The sequence below is a fragment of the Anopheles bellator genome, chromosome 1 (genome assembly GCF_943735745.2).
Source record: "Anopheles bellator chromosome 1, idAnoBellAS_SP24_06.2, whole genome shotgun sequence".
Lineage (NCBI taxonomy): Eukaryota > Metazoa > Arthropoda > Insecta > Diptera > Culicidae > Anopheles > Anopheles bellator.
The window spans coordinates 5,801,821-5,819,175 of NC_071285.1; the positions used below are offsets into that span (position 1 = coordinate 5,801,821).

Genomic DNA, 17,355 nt, shown 5'->3' on the forward strand with positions numbered 1-17,355 from the left:
GCCGCAGCATATCCGGGGGTCGGTTATGTGGTGCTATGTGTTGCCGGCTTCGTGCCAGCCTCACGCAGCATTAAACCTGGCCACAGACACATTCAGCCAATTACACTCCTTGACTGAGCAGAGACTCCGGTGGCGAGGCCCACCTTTCGATACGAGGCTCGCCAGCCCGTCCGGTCCCGGCTCCGGAGCAAGGAAGCATAAAATGACGTTATGCTCCCCGATGAACGGGCAAACAAAACGCTACAACGCAACGCCACGTCACGATTGCCGGTGATTTTGTTGTGTAACTGCCGCCGTCCGTGGTCCGTGGCTTGTGTTCCGCTGTTCCGATGTAATTGTGCGTGTAATGCAACCGTGGCCGGGGCAATAAACCAGCGATGGGCGCGTTGCGTTCAGCAATTTAATCCTTTTCATTCGCCAACTCAGCGAACGCGGATCGAAGCCCCGCGCGCTGTGTGGCAATTGCCGAAACGCGAATCAACATTGATCCCATCAACGCCATGTAAGAGGCCCCAGAGAGAGAGAGAGAGAGAGAGTCCTTTCATCCGCCATTGTTGTGGGGCTCCCGGGTAGGTAAATAACCCGATCACTGACTGGGCCACCCCGAGACCGTGTGGCGAACCACACAGACGGAGCCCGGTTGCCGGTAAATCCTTGCGACAAGACTCCACCTTTTCCAGCGCCCCTTGTTCGGGCGGCTTTTGAGCTAACGTCTCACGCGTAAGATGTTAATCTCGCGTCTCGCGTAACATCTGGAGGTGTCGGTCTGGGTGGACGCCGACAACTTCCCACGTGTTCCGTGCCATACGCCACGCGTCGGTTCGGCTTCGGCTACCCACCGGGTATTCCGTCACAGGCATGATTTTCTACAAAGAAGAACACGATTTAATTGGTAAATTAAAACCACATATCAGCACATTAAACCCTCCACTCTACAGATCACGAATGGGAATCTTTCTTAAAACGAAACAAACGAGAACAAATACAATAAGCACGGACTTGTAGTAATACAGTAAGAGTAAGTTCGAGAGAAATAAACTCGAGCATGCAAAATTTGCTGTCTGTGGCCCGGTGATAAACTGGCGAGCAGACGACGACAGGCGAATGTGTCAACCCTCGTTACGCGTGGCGCTGCCTACCGAAAGATGTTAAAAGATAAGCCCATATATTTTCGTTTATCGTCATTCAGTGTTCTGTTTTGTATCTTCCCCCGAGCCGGCCAATGCAATACATAAAACATGTACTCCGTACCACGCCGTTCCCCGACGCGGTTCCTCGCACTCACCGCCCATTCCGGGCGGTTTTGAACCCACCGAAACGAGGATCTCCTCAAGGATTCTTTTCCACGCGATTAAAAAGCCCAAGAAAAAGGGAGGCATTCCGCCCGCCACAATCTATCTCTCAACGGTACAGTTCGGTTGACAATTTCGTGCGTCGCTCGTCGGCCGAGAAAGTACATTAAAGCATTAGGGCAACGCTTTACGAGTTGTTTGGCGCGAAGCGAGGACCGATGTATCATGCATACAATTATGATGTGATGTTCTATTTTAATGGCGGTGTCATTTGAAATTTTATGACACCATAGGAATTAGTCTCCGGCCCGAAACCCGATGTGGCACACGTCGTTCCGAACACATTGGCCTTCTCATGGGGGGGAGCAGAGGGTTTCCCCGAAGACCGTAAAGTGTACAGGCGGCATAGTGTTTGAACCGTTTGGTGGGATCACATGAATTGTGAATTTAAAAATGTGTCCAAATGGATGTCAGTTAAAAAGTGAAAGTCTGCAAGGAATTGCGAAAATAACTAAGATTACTGTGTCGTACACGTATTACGAAGTATTTCAAACTCGTAGTAACAGCGGAACAATGGAAGGCAAAAGAGAACGATACAATAAGGCCCCAAACCAAGGACCCAGCGCTGGTAGCATACGATGGAATCCCGGGGTTCGCTGAAAACTGCCTGAATTAACTCATACATTCCTTAGGCGTCGCCACCGGCCAAAACCGCAGCCATTTCTAGTAACCAAAGCCGGCCATCCGTTAAATTAAACCATACAATGGGGAAGCGTTCGTGCTTGCTCCGGTCGCCTGTCCCGGTCCCTTGCTGGCCGATGGCAAACCCAATTGAGCATAATGTATTTTCCGGGTTTTTCGGTGGCGAGTTTATCCTTCCAAAGTCAACCATTCCGATCCCACGGCGCCAACCAGCGGCGTGGTGGTCGAACCGATGGTTCGGAAAATTCTATTCTGGTTCCGGAATAGCTTTCTAATGCAGTTTGAATTTTGGGGTCCCGGGAACCCGGGCCCGGTTTCGATTTCAATCATCAGATCACGCCGGCCGATCGAAGAATGATTTCAAATAAGGAGCGTTAGATTGTTTCTTGAACCGTTCAACGCATCTTTGACTAAAAGGTCCAACTTGTTTTTAAGGCTCCATTCCGAGATGGGCAATCGAAGCGGAAACGGTCGGAAAGTCACCTTTTAGCCCCGGATAATGCTTCCTGTGCTGATTGGTTCATTAGCACGAAGGCGAATCCAGTTCGCGAACCTTTGACTCTGGTTCCGAATGAACAATAAATCAACGTAAATTATGATCGGTAATAAGTTACAAGGAGCACCGAGGCCACCAGGGCCATGAGGCCGAGGCGATCGTGTGATGCGGGAAGCAGAATATCCTAATGACGCGCTAGAAACGAAGACTGATGTGCAATATATCGCACTGAAAGAGGGCAATCTCGTTCCAAATGGCCCGCTGTCGGCGGTCCCAATCCGTAATTACCGCTCAGAACGCTGTGAACCGTTTTAAATTATGCAATTACCAGAATACCAGAATGGATTCCGTATCAGCCGCCGCCGCCGCCGCCGGTGGATAATCTTCCTGCGAGTTCCATTTTTCCTTCGAAGGGCACGGACGACGATCCAAACGATTTATTTACGATCCTTCTAATGCCGGTAGCCCGGGACTGTGTTGTCCGTCTGATGTGATGTACGATGTTTCGAGGCATAATTTTTCATCACGCCACGCTACGCCGTCAACAGCCGGCAAGCGTCGGCATAGATCGTCGGCATTTTTATTGGGCGGACACAAAGGAAAATAAATGAAATGAATTTGCACCGCACCGACCCAAACCCGCGAACAAATCATGATAAGTATACGCGGATCCCGTTCCGCGGATGTTTATGAATTTATTGAGAAACATTTCGCGTTCGCACATCGGCGGAAGCAAACGTTTGTGTCCCAGAAATGGTGCTTAGAACATAAAAAAGCGCAGCACACGACCATTGTGTGCGGGCACGACCTGTGCGGCACAACAATGGGAAAACAGTGGGTCCAATCATCAAACACTGCAGTGTGGAGGAACAACTGCATCGCGGATCTGCATCTGAACGGGCTGTGGGCTGTAAATTCGGCCAAAAAAAAAAAAAGGGCAGCTAAGCCCCGGACCCCGGAGTGTTTTGTGTCGGGTTTTTGTTTCATTGTGCCGTGGCCAGACCGGTGGCTTTTATTCGCCGGGGGATCTGCACGAGATTGCCCAACATATCTCTCGCACGGGCGATATTCGTTTTTGCACATCAAATGCACTGCGGAGTGTCGTAAAAAAGGACTTCCCGTGCGAATGGACGTGTGTCCCGTGGCAAAACAAAGGTTGGGCAAATAACAACAACAAGCAATGCGTTGGGAAATAAGTCAAATTCCTCGCACTACATTAAACATCAGAAAAATGGAGCCTCCAAATTATTGGTGCCCCTTTTGCAGTGGTGGCCCCATAGCATAGCAGCAAGTATGATGACGTGCAGAACTACATTCTGGGTCATCCTTAACTACTACTACTACTGGCTACTAATAAATAAAAACTACACCAAACAAAGTGCATTAACAAAAAGACTGCGGTGTGACTGTTGTTGGTTAGGCTGGCGCGCCGGCGGTTCCACTCCGGGGCGCGATCCGACTACGGCTGGCCGCGGAGACTCTTGGCTGCTGGCTGTTTCACCCCTCGCCCGGTCCGTCTCTCCTTAGCCCGTAACCTGAGTGCCGCGGACTCCTCCACCGCACCCATGTTGACGGCCAGCTTAGCGCGGACGCCCCGTCAACGTGAGGCCGGCGAACTGAGCGCACCTCGACCGCAAGTCAGTCCACAAGTCCGACTCGCGAGTGGCCGCGCTACAGGAGACGCCACGCTCCCAGTCGATGGCGGGTGCGCCGCGAGGCGTTGTGGTCGCCATCGGGCCACGTGCCACGCAACCCGCGCTCAACCGTGACGCAAGCTTCGGCCGTTGGCTCCATTCGCGAAGCTTATTTTTAGCCCGCGGATTAGCGATTTCCAGTGGGGCGATTTTTTGACGGCCGTTTCTTGACGTAGACCCGCACGATTGCAATTGAATGTGTTAAACAGATTGAAGGTTGAAAGTTTCAAGCTAATTTTGTGCCCGGAATGGCGCGAGGTGATGCCAATGGACATAGAAGCCTACCTTTTGGGTCCAACATCTGTTGTCATCGGATTTAGTTAGTTCCGCCATTCTTGTTGCCAACGGACGTTTGGAGTTCGGTGATCGTCCTCGGTTGGGTCTTCCATGGACGGCAAAATGGCAAGCAGCTCGTAATGTCGGCGCCAATCTATTCGGAACAAATTCAACAACTTTTCATGTCCTCGGCTCGGCCACAGCTGGCGTTGGTGGTAGAAGGGTGACGAACATCTGTGGTGACAATAAACTATAAAGTGTCAGTTAAATTAGATGAAAACCTTATTCCTAAAATTGTCAAAAGTTCTCGAAAGAAACGGATTCCCGGGATCAATTTATTTCTGTTAACCAAGATGATGTGACTTCGAAAATCGAACCATGAAAAAAGGACCGAATCCTGATTTGGTATGTCCTTCCGTTCGACCTTTGGCCCCACGCGAGAGGCTACAGTCGCGTCGGTCGCCACCGGACACAACAAATCCATCATTTATTATATTCACCCGGTGCTGGGCCTTTTGTTACACTCCACCCCGTCGGAAGGGAAGCTAACCACGCGCCTAACGGCGACCGGATGTGTGGTCAACGGCGAAACCTCAGCGCCAACTCACTGCATCGTCCGGCAGGATCTCTGGCCATTTCCTGGGGCGGCTTCGAAGCTGTGGAGATTTAAAACCCGGCGCATTTTCGTGGTGCTTTTTACGTGGACGGTCGGTGAGCCTCGCCAAAGTCACGTCAACCAACAGCCTAGGGCTTAGGGTCCGGGCCGACCTAGCACCATCGAAGCTCTGGTCATGCGGCCCGTTGGGTTCGTGTCGTGATTTCGGTTCGAGTTATTTTGCCCGAGGTTGCGATTTCCATTTCGATCGTTCTTCGCAAACAGGTGCTGTCGGATGATGGATTGGCCGCCGTAAAAAAGGCACTCGTTTGGCCCACCATGGGGAACGCAACATGGGAAGTGTGCCGCAAACAGTTGATTGAAGAACATTCAATGATTGAATTTTCGTTGCATTGGCCACTCAGCTAATCACAATGTTTCTATTGATTTTGGCATTTCAGGGGGGACAATAGACTGTTAGTGGCCGATTGGACCCCAGAGGAGGCAGAACACGAATAGTTAAATAGACTACAAAGTATTCGCGTGAAGCTGTGGCAGAAGCGTTAAATCGTGGAGGTCAAAATTCTTCAAACCACCGTGTGATGGTGAATTCTTTTTTGAACCCCGAGCGCCCGTTTCCTGCGGGAGTGGCACGAAAACATCCAGCATGAAACTAAAGCTCACCAAATAGAAAAACGAACAAGGAAGTAAAGCTTAACGCAGCCAATAACGCCCGGAAGCACGAAATCCTAGGTCTGAATGGAAATAGTGTCGATGTGGGCTTATCGGCGGCAGACAACATCGGAAACAACGTCGTGGAATTACTAAAATGTCGAAAATGCCAAGAATGCGGACTGGATTTGATCTTCCGGAATTGGCTTCCAAGTTCGAGCCAGGTTGATGGGGTTTAGCGGAAGCAGTTCTTTCCCTTCTAAAGCCTTCAAGTCTTTTAAGAGGTTCAAACTTTGTTCGTAATCCATTCTGGGTTCGAACTCGTCTACCGACCGGTCATAATGCTCTGCAGAGCATAGGTTACGTGCTGGGCCATTTAATTGACAGCACACGGTATTTGGCGGTGCTGCTGCCAGTTGCAATTAGCTCCCAGGCAGCGGGATGGTAAATCGGATGATAAAATTACACTTAATGGAAGGTTGCGGTCTATGCGCCATCGTGACAGCCTGACTATCACCCTCCCCGTCGGAAGAACTGCATTGAACTTTCCACGACAGAATGTGAGCTGTAATCCGGATTGAAAGGACCCCGCTGGTGGTGTTACAGCTTCGATGTAACGTAAATGAGTAAAGAGAGTAAAATAGTTGAAATTTTACGCAGGCAAAACGATATTTCGAAAGATATTTTGCTATTTAATGTTACAACCTTCGTGCAAGGCTTATCAAACCGTGCCCCAAATAAACGCGGTTCACATCTCCCATCTGCAAATTGCCAGCTGAGCTCTCAGCTCGGAATCCCGACTTCCAGCCATCGGAAGGGAGGCTTCCGCAGGCTGCACCGTGCATGACTCCACGGCGAGCATTCAATCCGCAGCATTAACTCGATCAACTCGATGTAATTAGCGCCAGTGGTTGCGGTGACTAAACCGCGAAAGTGATTCAATTTCGGGGTCATTCTGGTCCTGGCTCAAACAACTCACGCTGCGCTTAGATAATTTGAAGAACAACGATTTATTTGAAGCGAAACGAATACTTTAAATTAAAGGGCACTAACACAACATAAAACGGGATGTGGGCACGTTTCTGGTGATAAAACGGGGTCAGTGCACTTGCCGGACGGAAGAAAGGGTGATCTTCTGTGCGCGGACGTTTTATGCTGGTCAGTCATTACCGAGATTCCTTTGATAGCATTCGCCCCTCGTGCGATTGCGTCCCAAGCGTCCGTTGGAATTTGTTTAATGTTTTCCCGCAAAAAGAGCAATCAAAAGAAAACTCAGCCACCGGAAGGGAAACTAAAGCGCAGGACGCTCCCCTTGTCGGGCCTGGCGTTGGGATGTGTGTCATCAGGGGGCACGTTACATAGCCTCCGGTGCAGGGGCCAGGGCACAATGCAATGTTCATAAATTTTCACTCAACCACCCTACGGTTCCTTCCTTCCTAGGGGCTGTGAGAAGCGAGCGTGACAAAAATCTTCGTCGCACCTGAAGGATACCCTCCGCTTGGCCGACACGAGGTTAGCACGGTGCCGGGCGGTTCGCGGGCCGCTACAATTTCCAATTCTTTTGTGCCAACGGACCTTTTGCATAGTTCACGTCCGTGTCGCTCGACAAGAACAACTCCCCTTGGAAGCAGAAAGATCCGTTGGATCTATCCCTCTGCTTGGCACTCCTGGCATGGCCAGGAAGTGGACACCTCCCCTGGGGGAGGATTCAGGTGCAAGCCAATATCCAGTCCTACTTCTGACCCTAGTTGTGGTGCATTTCATTCCATTTATGCTTCACTGATTTATGTGTAAAATTGCATGTTTTGTTTCCCCTTATTCGTTTATTTATATTTAACTTTTGGCGGTCAGCTCCAGTAACTCCGACGGATCCGATTCACACGTCACGGACGGATTAGCGTAGCCCGTAGCTGGTCTTTGGCATGGAGTTTAAATCTAAAATTCAATCACGAATCCAGTAAACTGGAACACAACAAGATACTTTTTAATTGTCTCACAATCAAATCTTATTAAAATCAAATCTCCGATGAGTATTATATTTTGGTCTTGATCTGTGTTATTGAGGGCTGTTGGAAGGTCGTTTGGTACGTTGAGTTTTGTTCTAATTTGGTCATACGCTTTACACTCAGTAACTCATACGACACAGCACTTGACAAAAACCCACCCCGCATTTTTGGACCACCTCATTTGTTGCATTTCTAAATACAATTTACACCAAAAACCCGTAATCTGCACAAAGTTTCACAAATCTTCTCTGCTCACTCGCTCTGCTCTTTCGCCTGCTCTCTCCGGCGCCCCTATCTCTCGACGGTTGAACTAAACCACTGTCACTCGTTTGTTTGGCACCGGTGGAGGAGTACCCTAATATTTACAACAAGTGGAATAGGACGCTTTGAGGTGATAATTTCTGAACCAAGTGCAATAAATCTTCCCGTGGTCTGATTTAAATAAATAACAAGAACCATCAGTGGCTGAATGAACGCAATATTAGCAGTAAAAAAAAATTAACAGTACTCTGCCATTGCCAAGGCTTCAACGGTCAGTTGTGGTAATATACTGTGGTATTTTAGTTGGTCAGTCAGTCATCAGTCAGTTGGTTGGTCATCAAGAAGCTAAAACGGTGTCGGGAACTGATTAGCCATTGCGACTTAATCGAAGCAGCGACAACCGATAAGTTTTAACACGGTGCAAACGTTACACGCGCGACGCTATCGATAAAGTCTGCGATAATCATGGGCCATCCGACAATTAACGACCTACCAAACGAAGTGAGTGATTTTAGTTTGTGGCTTGTTCAAGTAAAGTTGCTTAAAAAGTACTTATTTTTTTAAGCTGTTGGAGTTGATATTCGACCAACTTGATCTGGAAGATCTGAAAGACGCGTCCCTGGTGTGCCGGCGATGGTCAAATTTGTCCTTTTCGGGGCGACGAATGGATCGTGTGACCCTGGCGATACAACGGAGAAAGATTTTGCGGCTGTGTAACCGAAAATATCGTCACCTTCAACTCAGGGAAGTTAAAGAGGACTTTGCGTTTGTGAAGGAATTATTGCAAACGTGCAATATTTCGTCATTGCTTATGAAAGACAATTATTTATCACATTCTTTGTTACGGTTGATGTTGCTGGAGCTACCCAATCTTCAGCATTTGTCGATTTTGTATGAGCCCCGACAAATGAACGAAATGATTGAACCGCTCCCAGTTATGAGAAATCTGGAACACTTGCAGATCGACTATAACAATCCGGACAGTGCACTTCCCTGGCATACGATCGCCCCTTCTTTACAAGGTCTGAGAATGCATTGTCAATCTGAGCACCAGTTGGAGCAATGGAGACTTTTAAGTGGCCAGTTAAAGAATGTTTATGCTACTTTCCATGAAGAAAATTTATTGGGCCGCTTTTGCCAAATGGCATTTCCTCTTCTAGAGGAGTTGTCGATAGAATCGGCATCTGCTTATAGTTCTTATGAAGCATTTGTACAAGAACACGATTTGTTTCGACGCCACGAGTTTTTTCGAAGAAACACCTCTTTGCGGCTTCTTCGCCTCGATGGCATCTACATATCTAAAACGTTAGTTCAAGACATCACGAACCACAACAAAAACTTGACGTCCTTAGAAATCATAGGTATTCGTCACGGGTATGAACGTAACGGTGAACCAGGATCGTTGGAATCTCTGGCACAACTCGCTGAGCTAAAGGTAAGCGAGTGATAGATAACCTTCTTTTCCAACGTAATCGTATTCAATGTACTGTTTTTTTGCAGCATCTAAGATTGACAAATCTGGGCACATTCATTTTTCGCGGATGTAGAGCGCCTCCATCGCTCCAATCTTTGTTCATTAATTTAGAGCCTTCAGACATTGGAGCTGACCTTCTCGCTTTATTCGAGGATCTTTTCCAAATTGCACCGCAATTGACATGTTTGGGTTTAGGGTCCGTCTGCTTAAGAAAAACGGCCGTTCAGTTCATTTGCAACCATTTCTCAAAACTCAATCGTTTGCAGCTGACTTGGACAGAGGTAACAAAATTTGATCGATGTATCACTAGTTTGTTTGCAGAGTGTCTTGTAATCTTGGTATGATTCTTTTCTCAGCTTTCGCGCGAGGGTCTTTCCGGAATCGATCGGTTACCGCATCTTTGGTATTTAGAATTAAACTTGATTACTACAAACAGATTAATCAGCATCATTCCTCAAAACAAAGTTCGCTACCTCAAATTTTACCTCAATTATCAAGTAAGTAAATGATGCATCGGACGCATGATGCAATCACGATGAATTAGCTATCAAATAGCTATGATCTTCTTTTCAAATTCTTTTTCCCTGACTTTTATAGAACGATGATCATGAACGATGTAATGATGACGTTCTACAGCTGCCGGAGATTTTCCCTCAGCTCAACCGATTGAACTTGATCAGCGGGGGCGAGTGTCTTCGTGAGTCTACTGTCGATAGGTTACGCAAGTTACTTCCGACATGCGCAATAAAAATATATGGCCAGCTTATCACCAACGCAGGGATGAAAAAACGTTTCCGGAATTGGACCAAAATTTAAATGATGCCGGTGTGAGAAAAGAAAAGGCTATGGAGAAAGCAGGACATTTAAAAAGACAACACAGCTCACACAAGCAACATATTCTTAGAAAAGTCGCATCTGAAAAATGTTCAGAATGGTACGTACGTCTAAAACTGTAATTTAAGGAAATGCAGAAACCCCGAATAAAATGATGGGATTTTCAAATGACAGTTCACACCAAAGTTCAAAGACGACCCAATCTTACAAACAACGTGTAATCCTATCGTCAACCGAGAAGTTTAAGCATGGTGCGAACGTTAGACCCGCGACGCTACCGATAATTTCTGCGAGAATCCTGGAGATCAGTTAAAGTAGCTCAAATGATGGATGTGTGACTTAATGCTGTTGTATATTTGACCACAGGAGTGCAAACGATGCTCGGATTCAGCGCTTTCGGGGCGGCGAGTGTATTTTGCGTTTTTGGTGCTACAATTTCCGTGTAACAAAGATTAATTCATCATTTATCGCATTATTGAATAGGTGAAGACTTGCACTGCCTTTATGTACGTTGATTCTGCATTTTGGAATCATTTTGTGAATCCTTTCGACAGTAGAGTTACGCACAACGACTAAGGGATATAAATCTAATTTCTCGAGCCCAGGGAAAATTTTAGGCAGCTGAAGAAGTTCACCGTCGCTATCCTTGAAGTGTAAGAAAAAATGAGTTTGATAAGACAATTGTGTTATGGCGATCGTATCCGGAAAATACTCCGGAAAATTGAACGCATGCATGAGGTCGATTACATATGGAAGATTCTGGGACGGATTGAAGAGGTACGCGTGTCTATACTTCCTCTTACTCTGCAGTACATCCTTATCGCCCTGTAATTTGGGGACGAACACCACTCGACTTATTCGGTGTCGAGTAAAAGCTAGGTTACATCACCGCCGGCACACCAGGGATACATCCTTCAGGTCGGGCACATCCAGGTGGTCAAATATAGTGTCTAGAACCTAAAATAAGAAATCCGCTGCCTGAACCACTGCAAACAAAGTAACCTGAAAACAGAATAACTCACTTCGTCTGGTAGGTCAGACAAATTCGTCTGCTGCCTGTTCTTTCGCTGTGTAACGTGGGACGCGGTGGACATCGCCGGACGCCGGATTTTGAACGAACCGGGGAAGACAAGAGCCCGGCACACCGGCACAGAACTGTCACAACATTAGAGGTTCTCTACCGTGATGATGCGCGAAGAGATTATCTTGTTGTTTTGGTTTCAGTTTTCGTTTTACGCTGCTCGGCTGTAGCTGTAACGTAACTCGTCGAAAAATTTAGCTCGACTATAGATAGACACTCGCTTGCTTAGCTCGATTTCTAGGGTAATGTTAAACAGCTTTTTGTCTAATGTTATCTAAATAGGGAATTGCCTTGGAGCCAACAGCCCAGTCTGTAAAAACACAGTGTTACCGAAAGCAGCAATACGAAAGCTAGTACCGCTGCTGGTGAGGATCGTACGTCTTGCAGCAAACGGATTTTTTAAAATGAAGACCCTCTGGAATGTTGGCAATAAAATTGGTTGCAAGACGCGCATGCGCCTGTGACCGGCTAAATGTGGTGGTTAGGCGCAAAACCGGTTTCGGCCAATATGTTTAAACCTTGGAAGGGCCATAAAATCTCGTGTGCGGCTCCATCGATGTCTTCCTCCGGCACTGATCGAATTCTTTCTTCGCTGGAAGTATCAGGAACCAACAGCAAATCCTAACTCATCCGAAGATTAGTGACTTACCAAACCGAACCAAAGTGAGTGATTCTGTTTTACAGCTTGTTCCGATGATGGCTCCGACTATTAGCGACCTACCAGAAGAAGTGAGTGATTCTAGTGTCCGGTTTGTTCAGAAGAGTTGTTTAAAAAGTGTTTGTGTTTTGTAGATGCTGGGAATGATTTTCGACCACCTCAGTGTGCACGATCTAAAGAACGTAGCCTTGGTGTGCCGAAAGTGGTCAAACGTGGCTTTTTCGGGGCACCGAATTGACCTTGTAAGGCTAGTACCGCAATTTCCATTGGTCCAGCTTAACCGAAAATATCGCCATCTCGTACTCTGCGAACCTGAACAGGACTGCGCTAATGTGAAGGAATTATTGCGCAAGTGCAATATTTCGTCATTGCTTATCAAAGATTCCGATTTATCTTTCTCACTACGTTTAATTTTGCCGGAGGTACCTAATCTTCACCAGTTATCGATTGTTCGTTCGCTCCCACAAATGAACGAGATGGTGGAGCTCCCAGTTATGAAAATGCTGAAACGGCTGGAGTTGATCGAATTAAGCAGTCTTCAGTATAAATCATTTAACTGGCGTACGATCGGCCCTTCGCTTGAATATCTCCGGATGCGTTGCAACACTGAGGAAGAGCTTAATTTATATTGCCATTTCCGTGGTCAGTTAAAAAAGATTTTTGTTACCTACAACATAAACGTGTTTTGGGATGAATTTTGCGATCAGATTTTCCCGTGCCTAGAGGTGTTGTCGGTGGCATCAAGAGTCTCTGACGGTTACTCAGAAGAAACTGCGAACTTTTTTCAAAGACAAACCACCCTGCAACGTCTTTGCCTGAATGGTGTGTTTTTAACCAAAACGCTGGTTCAAGCCATCACGACCCACAATAAGAACTTAACGTATTTACAAATCGTGTTCAACTGGGAACAACAGCCATTCGAATGGGAAGCAGGATCGTTGGAATCACTGGCGCAACTGACCAAGCTAAAGGCAATTAAGCAATGCGTAAATTTCTGTTCCGACGTAATCATATTGAATGTGGTGTTTTCTTGCAGCATCTAGTATTGAAAGCACCAAACAGCAACATTCTACGGGGATGCAAAGGGCTTACTTCGCTCCGAATCCTCGTTATTGATTTTTTAGATACGGACGATGAGAATACGTTCGCTTCCCTCGAGAACATTTTAAAGATCGCCCCACTAGTGAAAGGTTTGGAGCTTGGCTCTGTGGTGACGAAAGAAACGGCTGCTCTATTCTTGTGCAATAACTTCACAGAACTTACTCATTTGCAACTAACATGTTCCGAAAAGGTAAGAAAAAGTTATCAATTGAACACACTTCTTTTTAATAAAGTACACGTTTGACTCGGTTTTATCATATTCCACAGGAAACGCGCGATGGTCTCTCCGGAATCGACCGGTTGCCCCATCTTCTGTCTGTAGAATTATGGTGCGCTGGTAAATTTAGGAACATTCGAAACATTCATCACACCAAAGTCCGCTGCTTCACGTTTGTACAGTTTTTCAGTAGCAGTTGGGTGGTAAGGGTATAATCCATCAGAGACCAGATGCAATCGTTATAAATTAATTGTATTTTCCCATTCATTTATCCCTGCCACTTCAAGGACGGCGACGAGTATCTTCTACAGCTGCCGCAAATTTTTCCGCATCTGCAAAAATTTACTTTGGCCATCAAAAGCTTTGACGGTGCTTATAAATCTATTGTCAGTAGACTACTTAATTTAATGCCAGAATGTGAAATCAGTATCGATTCGTCAAGTGACTAAGAAATGGCCATACGAGTAAAAGAAGAATAGTTTAGGGATACAGTATTAAAAAGCTGAAGAATTTTCTCAATTCACTGTCATCCTAAATCAGATCAATAACTTAAGGCTAAGGTAATACGAGTGTTTAAAACTGTATTCCTCGCACATCGTTTTCCTCGCACGTCGATAGTCTTAGGTTTGCATGTTATTTGTAAGGTAAACTTAATTTTCGTAATAAATAGCGTAAATCACACTCAAAGAGCTGCTGAATTATCAGTATTACCTATACTAAACGGTGTGCCGACAGACGATGCGAAATATTCTATCAACCCCCTTGATAAAGTCACATCATTCGATGGGCATCATTGGAACTGATCGCGTGGTCAATTTCTTTTGGAAAACAAAACTGACGGGAGTTTTGCGAAAACCGTTCGGTTTCCCCACGGTAGGAAAGGAATGAAGGAATTTTCGGCAAATTATTTCTACGTTATTTTAGGTGTGTTATAAATGCAACGTGTTATATATGCACTAGCTTTTCGCACATGCTCAACGACTTTGTAGAAATAGCATCTGCCAACAGGTTTCTACACATCAGAGCTTCAGAATATCAGAATAATTTCACGAAAATAGGCCAACGGTTTGTGGCACTGGAGTCAGCCGGGGACTCCGCTTTCACAGTCTGTTTGACTAATCCTTCGCCAAGGATTTCGCCAACTGCTGATCGAACGGCTTTGAATGGCGGAATCGAATCGAAAGGCAGCAAAGTCCCACAGCTCACGCAACAAAAGCGTTGTTTCGATGACTGCCGAGGTGTTGCTGTGAATAGGGCTCGGAGTCGAAGAATGGCTATTGAATTGAAACGCGATCAAGGGTAAAATGCTGGCGCAGTGGCTCAGCCTCGAGAAGGTTTTGATTGCCCTGTTCGCAGGTTCTACGGCCTGGCCCCTTTGGAACCGAAGACCGTGGCGTACCATTTTCGGGGAGCAGTGTATTAGCGTGACTGCTCATGCAAGGAATGAGGATGTAATTTCGCTTTTCCTAACCTCCTGCGAAAGGTGGCGGCGATAATGACGACTCGTGCCACCGTCGAGCGAGTCGATGGAGATCCGACTGTCCTGATTCCCTAGGTGAGGCGACAGGGCAGGTGTTTCTACGAAGCGATGGCGCGTTGTAAATGCGTCTTAACGAAAGCTCAAAGCGGACACCCGGATCGAAAAAGAATGGCGATGAAAATTCCAACCACGAATTCCGATAACTTTCCCACTCACCTAGAGTCAGTTCTCATTTCCCTGTCAGGGAGGAAAACTATGTCCATGTTCCCGATGCCATCCTATCGGAAGGGAGCCCTCGAATTTGCTGGCCAGGCGCGCGACAGAAGCACCGGAAACGTGACACGGGCCATAACGTCCAGAACGGCGGGCATCAACATGGTTCCGAATTTCAATTTACGGCGCTGGTGGCGGCGGCCTCGGAAATTCGCCATTCGTTGCGATTCTATGTCGTGCATGGTGCGCGCCGGTGTTCGCGATGTCAAGGAAAAATGCTTGCACGCGCCGGGACAGGGACTGAAAAAAGAAGGCCTCAGAAGGGAAGCCTTGGGCTGTTGCAGGTGCGCCACATGCGACCACGGCTCATGATGATGTGGTCATGTACGTGATGCCACCGTGGTTGCAATATTACCAGGCCGTGGCAGGAGGAGAGACTCAGGTTTCTGTGTTACGAGGACGTGTAGTTACACGCGTTAGCCGTTCTACGGAGACTACGACCAGACCTTGTGTGGATATTGTCGAGATTAGCGTAATCTGCGTGTAGGAGCTCAAAGGCTACCGATACTCGTAGCGGGAACTCTTTGTATCTTCAGATGGTAAAGGGTAACTTCTTTGGTCAAGCCGTTGGTCCGCAGGCCATTCCAGGAAATGAACACCTTTGGGAGAGTGGTTCGTAAATCATAAATTGAGAGTATCTACGACTGAGGTTATCAACATTCGAGTACGCATTACAACCGAAATGGTTGCTTCTAAACCATCAGGACTTGGGGTAGTTGGTTGCAGCTCGTAATGAACTTCAGGGACAGGGCCGAGGAACCATCTACTCGACGCATTTGAATTAATAACACCCGACCAAGTTAAGACCGGATACTTTCGTGTTTAAGTTATTGTCCCTAGAGCTGACCAGTCCGGGGATATGAGAGTTTCTTTCGTAGCATCAGTCATCACGATTGACTTGGTATGAAAATCTGTTCGCTAGATGGCCGCTCGACGGAGGAATGCAGATTTTCCGTGCGGGTTTTTCAGTTGTTATTCTTCCGAAAAAAGACTGCATAAATGATATTTGGAAAGTCGAAGAGTACTTTATATTCTCAACCGCTACAACAAGTGGATACTTTTTGGATAACCCAACAGTTCCAATAATTATAGTTGCAAAATCTGCCAGACCACAAATGTGGCAACGACGCGAGAGTCACTTTCCGGTGAGCCTCGAATCCCCCGTTCGAACGAAGCATCACGTCCATCTGATTATGTTTCATTTTATGTGTTTGTGCAAAGTTTTCCGAAGACTACGGACAACCACCACACAAGCCGGGCGCGGAGGCCATTTCCATCGGGGAATTCTGTAAATGTAATTAATATTGCAAACTACAAACCGACCGGATGTCGGCTGCAGTATCACGAGCTTTTCCCCGGGAACCGAACCGAGATATGGATGGCATCGCGTGGCATCCTTAACGCTGCCAGGACCGTAAGAAAGGTGTAACGGAGTAACCTTCCCGGGGCTGGTGGCCAGAAGATTATTATAAAGCATACAAATGTGCGGTGGCGTTCCCTTCGGACGGGGGGCAACCGATCGCTATCTCAGCCCCGTGCGACGGGCGAACCTGAAAACTTGGACCGTGAATGAATCGTGCAAGTAATCGGGCCGGAACGGAACGACGCCGCTGTTGCAGGACGTTGCATGTTCACTTGCTGGCCGAGTGCATTCCAAAGGTGTTCCGTAATTTACGGCTCCTTTGGACGACGAGTTATGCTCGAGCTTAGAGGCTCGCGCGTTGGGTGCCATTTATTTGCTTCCTTTTGCTTCGTCACATCTACGATTAGTGGCAAGGAAATTACTTCTCCGGCCGGCCGGCCAGCTTTTGGCCATAATTTCCTGCACTTGCCCTCCCCGTATGGTAGCCGAGCACAATTTCATCCGTCGTCGTGTCGAGGTCAACATTTTAAACATATTTTTAACGTCGAACTGGGAAAGTCGGGAGCTCGCGAGGTGTTTATGGTTCGCTTGCCTCCTTGAAGCATTACGGTAATGGCATGCAGAATTTCAATGAATTCCACTTCCGGCCAGCTCCCCATGGGGCGTCCCGTGCGAGATTATGGCTAAATGGTTCACAATGTTTTGCAGGCCCTACGCGGCCGTCGCGAAGTGAATAAATTAAAGTCCGTTTCGCGTAGGCATTTTGTAGGCACCGATCACCGGTCACCACGGACGGGAACGCAGGAGTAGCAGCCACATTAGCATACGGTGTGTGGTCCGTCTGGTTCGGTGACGTGCACGCGTCACCTCTCACGCACGA

At 47.2% G+C, this 17,355-nt stretch overlaps 2 long non-coding RNA genes across 2 annotated transcripts; one reads left to right on the forward strand and one right to left on the reverse strand.

Annotated features, from left to right (window-relative positions):
* Window positions 1-9,233: 9,233 nt before the first annotated feature.
* LOC131216823 (uncharacterized) lies at window positions 9,234-10,450 on the forward strand. The gene is made up of 4 exons (XR_009157066.1): window positions 9,234-9,429; window positions 9,495-9,749; window positions 9,825-9,965; window positions 10,066-10,450. It is a non-coding gene; the product is annotated as an uncharacterized LOC131216823 (long non-coding RNA).
* Window positions 10,451-10,635: 185 nt separating this feature from the next.
* On the reverse strand, window positions 10,636-11,411 carry LOC131205466 (uncharacterized). Its single transcript, XR_009156747.1, has 3 exons — window positions 11,325-11,411; window positions 11,050-11,259; window positions 10,636-10,947 (listed from the first exon to the last, which is right to left on the reverse strand). It is a non-coding gene; the product is annotated as an uncharacterized LOC131205466 (long non-coding RNA).
* Window positions 11,412-17,355: the final 5,944 nt, after the last annotated feature.